The following is a 6,661-nucleotide window of genomic DNA, read 5'->3' on the forward strand; positions in this document are numbered from 1 at the left end:
CTGTAATTCCTTCTTTAAAAAAAATAAATTTGTTATATTACATACACTAAATTATTTATTCTATGACATAGTGACTTTAAAGTTTAATTTTTGATTAAATTGTAAATGTTCTTGGCATTAAGTACATTGACAATGTTACAATAACCCCTTTTAACATCTATTCCAGAACATTCTTATCAAAGGAAAGTGTAGTATGTACCAGTCAGGCTCTGCTGCCTCCCCTCCCCTTCAGTGCTGGGGCACCCGCTGTGCCTGATGTGTCTGTGAATTTACAACCCCTGGGTATTCTTATTGGTGATATCATGTTACAGTAGTCTCTTGTGTCTGTCTGAGTAATGTATGAGGAGACTGATTACCATGGGGTTTATTTTGCTTTAAATATAAATTTTAAATATTAAAAATATGCCATGTCACCAAATTAAAGGCAAGGCCTTGGATGTGTTCCCTCCAGCAGAATTCCCTAGCTGCAGCAGCGGCTCCCACTTGAGATCATATGAGCAGAAAGAGTTGTGACAAAACATATCAGGTGCTCAAGGAAACTGCAGGAAGGTCAGAGCTTCAGCCTCAAGAGCTTCAGAGATGAGCACAGGCCCTTCCACCCCTCAGGCTCCCCCAGCAGTGACTCCCTGCCTCATCCCTGGTCCAGACCCCCTGTGGCTAACATCCTGTCATTCAGCTTCTGCAGGGGAAGGGACTCTGCCTTTTGCCCTAAACCGCAAATGGGGAGGAAGGAGGGCCAATATGTCCATCAATGTAAGGTCAAGGGGGTCCCATGTTTTGAGTTAGTGAGTGAGATGATGGTCAGTGACCTCCCTTCTCTCTACCCAGAGTTGGAGCCCCCGGTGCAGAGAACATATGTCCTCACTAAAAGGAAATTCCAAGCTTTCCCAGGAGGGGAAAAACAGAAGCCCCTGTTTAAATTGGGAGCAGATGAAGCAGAGATCCAAGGGCCCAGGGGAAGGCCTGCTTGGGCTGAGGCTCTACCCTGAGGGTTAGGAGCACAGGCTAAGTGCTGGTTTGTAGGATGTTACTAAGAATCATCATTGCAGGGTCTCTATGTAAAACCAAAGTTGCCCCAAGAAGACACATTCAGTACAGATCCTCAAACATCCCTTTTCTACCTTAGATCCTGTAGAAGGTTGAGATGTGTAGCTCATAAGTAGAGAGAATGATAGGGGATGGGGTGTCCACAGAGTCAGGGCAGTTCAGGTTGTCTGACTTGGCAGGAGGGGACCACTCTCCTTGGATGCCGATATTTCCCTAATAGAGCAGAAACCCAGAATACCACAGGCGTAGAGTGGTAAGGTTTTTCCTCTCTCATGGAAAATAATTACGAGTGTAGAGAGTTCATACTGTCAACAGCACACCATGGTAGTCAGCCATTATCCATCTTTCTGCCCCTTTCAGTATTTTTAGCTGGTGTTCATCCTCAAGGCTGTCTCTTGGTCCAAAATGGCTGCTGGAGCACGGGACTTGATCCGCCAACATGCGTTCACCTCTGAGGCAGGAAGGAGGAAAGAGAAAGGGTCAAAGAGCCAACTCAGCTGCATCTACTCTATCTAAACAGCCTCCCTCAAACCCACACAGTCCACACAATCCTATTGCTCACTTCTAATCTGCCTGAAGTTCATCTGGACACTTTCAGCTATAAGAGACCTTAGGAAGTCAACCATTGTTATGGAGAATTTCTGTCTTCATTTAGACCATTTTTCTCTTCTTAAGTAAAAAAAAAAAAAAAGAATAAAAGCCATGTGGTGATGACCTGGGCTGTTTGCCTACACTAAACAGCAAGAAGAAGGGGAGGAGATGGAGTGATTTTCAGATGAGTTGGGTTTCGTTTACCTACCATAGAGGCCCTCTGCTTGGTGTCTCTTCATTCCCAGGGGAATTAGAGATACAGTTTCTAACCAGGATTTTCTAGAGGCAAAGATTCTTTCATTTCCCAGGCAGGCGGCTGGAACCACAGTGGGGCTTTCATCTGCCTGTTCCTTGGAAGCAGCTCAGAGAACATCCTCTTCTGTTCCCTGATGAGGTGGGCCAAGGTGGAGGATGGGAACTTGGGGAAGCAGTCCAAATCGCTGGATCAAAAATTGAGATCTGCCAAAAAAAAAAAAAGTGTCATCAAAAATTAGGCCTATTGGACACCCACACTTTCAGCCTAGAAGTACATACGACATCAGAGTGATTATTAGTAAAAATAGTTCACATCCAATAAAACTCCACATGGTCAAATGCACTACTGACTGATGACACAAGGAAAATACACTACTGAACAATTTTGGTACCTGCTGTTGACTCAGGTCAGTTGACGGGATCCAAATAATGGTCACTAAGGAAATCTTACAAAGGCAGACTCTTTAGTCATTAAATAATGTTTTGGACAAGAAATCTTACCACGTATTTCTTTTACATTTGATCCCAAGTGAAATACTTTCAGTAAATGAAAAATAAACATGGCTATCCCTGAGTCAGTCCTGAGGCTGGGAGCCGCCCCGAGCCCCCCATCCCACGCCCCCAGGAGCCAGTGCGCAGGCGTGAGCAGAGGCAGGTGTGAGGGCTGCGGGGAAGGGGATTCACCCCTGAACTGGGTTGGTTCCTGGGAGGCCCTGGGTCGTGACAAGGAAGTTGAAGACTGAGTGGGTCACTGACTATGTGACCCTCCTGGCGGCCGGGGAGAAGCACAGAGGCTGGTAAGTGCAGCCCTGCCTGTCGCTCCTCCCAGCCCGCCGGCGGGCCAGCAAGGGGCCCGGCTCTCCAGCTGCCAGGCCGCGATCCTACCCGGGTCCTCGGCTCCGGGGCCGCCGCTACCAGTCGCAGCCGCTCCGCTGTCGGCAGCGTAAGGCCGTTGGGCTCGGGCCACGAAGGCGGGCTTTGCATGGAGGGCGTCCCTCCTGCGCGCGCCCAGGGCCCACAGGGCAGCGGGGCCGTCCCCTTGGGCGCCTGCGGTGGCGGTGGGGACGGGACGGGCCCTGGCCTCGGACTGCGGGCCCCGGATTCGGCCACTTGCCCCGAGGCTCGCGGGCTCTGGACCGGGCGGCCGCCTGACAGGAGCCACAAAGTCGGGGCTGCGGGGCTCAAGTCTCCCATTGATGTGTCCAGAGCTGTGATGTTGCCTTTGGGCTCTGGTTACGCATAGATGGTGGGTGCGGAAACCGCATGATGTCCCTCGACCACCAGCCGCCTGGAGAGCGTATTCAGATAGCACTTCTTAAGAGACATAAGGGGTAGGATCAGATCCAAAAGGCTCAAGGTTACCTTTGAGCATTTCAATACTTTATTGACAGAAATGACAATTACTAACTCTCAGAGCGCCCCCTGCAGGGCAAGTTGTGACATACTAACATCTATTCAAAATTAGAAAGACATTGCCACCTTTTGACATTTTTGCATCTCGAGGGCCTTTTGAACAGTGTGTGTGTGTTTCCTGTTGGTGGTACTCTTTTCCAGCAACAGGCCGTCTTTTGGAGAAGCAAGGTTACTCTCAGTTCAATGAGCATTTAAAAATTCATTTTGAGCAGTTACCATAGACACACAAATATTTGAAAATTCTAATCATTAAAAGGCTTGGTGGCTTTTTGTTTTGGCGGGGTCCTGTGATAAATTTTGCAAGAGGAAGGGAAGCCGACGGAAGGAGAAATGCTTATTTCATGACATTCTGCTATGCACTGTTTCAATTTTGAATATGTAATTGCAGGTGAATCTCAGATTGGCTCCAGCAAAGGCATATGCTCTTTTAGAATACTTTCTTTGTCCTCTGGATTCTTATGTGCTTTTTTTTTTTTTTTGGTACAAACATGCCTCGTTAGCAGGCTTCAAATCATAATAGAAGATAGTTAAAAAAGGGATCACTGTAATTTACAATGCTTTGTAAGATATTGTCTTTCTCTATTAAAATTTTTTCCTGATGCACCAAATTTTCCACACAAAACACTCAGAAATGACTTAAACAAACAAACAAATGAACAAAAAAACCTACTACCCTTTGTCTCTGATAGTGAGGCAGCCAGCACATCATCTCACTGTTGAAGACAACGACCTGTGACTGAAAGATGGGGATGGAGTACAGAAGAGTCTCCTGACCTAGAAGTGGCTGTGGCCTGTATCCACCAAGAGGTCACTGCCAGTCAATGAGTCTTTCCCAGGCAGCATGGGATTTTAATTACTGTCATCTGGGTTTAGTGAAGCTTCAACAGAGGCATTTGCCAGTGATTGTTTTATGAAACAGCCCTGCCTGTGGGGACCTGGGAGAGGCAGAGGCATGTTCATCAAGCATCGACCACAGCAAAGATGAGGCAAGAAGAGCAAGTGAGAGAAAGGGGAGCGAGAGAAACAGAGAGACACTGTGACAAAGACAGACTGACAGGGAGCAAAAGAGACAAAGAGAGACTCAGAGATCAAGACAAAAAGACCAGCAAGGAAACTGCCAGGGTTGACAGTGAGAGGAAGCTGGAGAGAGACAGGGTGTGTTAGCCAGCTCATCCTGGCCTTGGGAAGGCCAGCACTGTCTCCCCAGTCCTGGGTACAGGGGAGATGATTGTAGGAGAAATGATTCCTCTCTTTGATTGCAGATGGTGTGTTTTCTAGAATTCTGTGTTCTTATTCAGAGAGAAAAGTATTATTCTTCAGATAGTCTAGAAACACCACCAGGGGACAGATGGAGCCTACCCCAGACTGCAGCGTGGTACCAGCACAGGTCTTTCTAATGCCACCTGCTTCTTGGTCTTTCTAGGTGCTTTGGTGAGTCTCCTGATATCAGGATGTCATTGCTTTAAATAATGTCCTGAATTGTACTGGAGCTGTTTTTGTTGGGACTTGGAGTCCTGGGAGGGTATTGGTACATTTCCTACGCAGGGACCTAGGGGGAAATTTGGAAGGAAGTGGGTTGGCTGTCCTTTTTCAATATTAGGCTTGAACTGGGAAGATTATGTACAAATGGTCTGAACAAACTCTTTGCTGGTGACATGAGCGACTGAGTATGCTCATCTCTGAAGAAAAGGAATCTGCTTTTTCTGGCCACAAGGCATTCTCTGGCAACTGAGAGCCCAGTGGAATGTCTGTGGATCTGTCCTCTTGATGGGTAGTGTTTCTGCAGGGGATCCAATCATAGCAATTATGTCAATTCTGCTGGACAGTGGGCACCGTAAGGCCGATCACCTAGTGCTCCAAATCCCCCCAGCAGTTCCTGCTGGAGAGGGACAGATTAGAGAGTCCAACAGACACAAGAAGAACTCCTTAGGGAGCTAGACTCAGAAGCAGCGCACTTTGGATCCATCACTAGGCTCTCAGAAAGTTTTTCAGATCATAGCTGATTTAGGACACCAAATTAATGATGAGAAACTGTAGCTCAAAAGCTGAATGGCTCCTGGAGAGGCAGTCACTTGATGGATCTCTGGCTGGCTTCTTCTCTTGCCAATCCTGGCAAGAACTCAACACTGAAATGCCAGGATGAACCTCTTTCGACATTCCAAAACTGTAGAGAAAGCTGACTTGACCAGACATCTTTTCAAAATGCTGACCCTGAGAGAAGAAAACTATTCCTAGGAGAAAAATTCAAGTTATAGCTATTATCATGTCCTAGAAATGTATACACAGCCCTCATCACCTAAGACTACACACTTGGCTTAATTAGCAGAACCTGAAAGGGGAAAAAAAAAAAGGCTTTTTGAATTTATTTTCTTTTTATTGAGTTATAGTCAGTTTACAATGCTGTGTTAATTTCTGGTGTACAGCACAATTTTTCAGTCATAAATTAATATACATATATCCATTTTCATGTTCTGTTTCACCAAGAGCTACTAGATCTTGAATATATTTCCCTGTACTATACAGTATAAGCTTGTTTATGTATTTTATAGATACCTCTCAGTATCTACACATCTCAGACTCCCAGTCTATCCCTCCCACACCCCTCCCCCATGGCAACCACAAGTTTGTGTTCTATGTCTGTGAGTCTGCTTCTGTTTTTGTATTTAAGTTTACTTGTTGTCATCTTATTCTTTTTTTTTTTTTTAGATTCCACATATCATATGATATTTTTCTTTCTCTATCTGGCTTACTTCACTTAGAATGACATTCTCCAGGGAACCCATATTACAGCAAATGGTATTATGTTGTCATTTTTAGGACTGAATAGTATTCCATTGTATAAATATACTACATCTTCTTTATCCAGTCATCTGTAAGTGGCATTTAGGCTGATTCCATGTCTTGGCTATTGTAAATAGTGCTGCTGTTAACACAGGGTTGCAGGTGTCTTTTTCAATTAAGGTTCCATCTGGATATATGCCCAGAAGTGGGTTTGCTGGGTCATATGGTAAGTCTATTCCTAGTCTTTTGAGGAATCCCCATACTGTTTTCCACAGTTGCTGCACCAAACTGCATTCCCACCAACATTGTAGGAGGGTACTCTTTTCTTCGCACATTCTCCAGCATTTATCATTTGCAGACTTTTGAATGACGGCCATCCTGACTGGTGTGAGGGCATATCTCATTCTAGTTTTGATTTGCATTTCTCTGATAATTAGTGATATTGATCATTTTTTCATGTGCCTCTTGATCATTCATATGTCTTCATTGGAGAATTGCTTGTTTAGGTCTTCTGCCCATTTTTGGATTGGGTTTTTTTTTCTTATTAAGTCATATGAACTTTTTATATATTCTG

The 6,661-nt window shown here is 45.3% G+C and overlaps 1 long non-coding RNA gene across 1 annotated transcript; it reads right to left on the bottom strand.

Annotated features, from left to right (window-relative positions):
- Nucleotides 1–200: 200 nt before the first annotated feature.
- On the bottom strand, nucleotides 201–2,862 carry LOC140699701 (uncharacterized). The gene is made up of 3 exons (XR_012077945.1): nucleotides 2,779–2,862; nucleotides 1,847–2,097; nucleotides 201–1,498 (listed from the first exon to the last, which is right to left on the bottom strand). It is a non-coding gene; the product is annotated as an uncharacterized lncRNA (long non-coding RNA).
- Nucleotides 2,863–6,661: the final 3,799 nt, after the last annotated feature.

The sequence above is a fragment of the Vicugna pacos genome, chromosome 11 (genome assembly GCF_048564905.1).
Source record: "Vicugna pacos chromosome 11, VicPac4, whole genome shotgun sequence".
NCBI classification, from domain to species: domain Eukaryota; kingdom Metazoa; phylum Chordata; class Mammalia; order Artiodactyla; family Camelidae; genus Vicugna; species Vicugna pacos.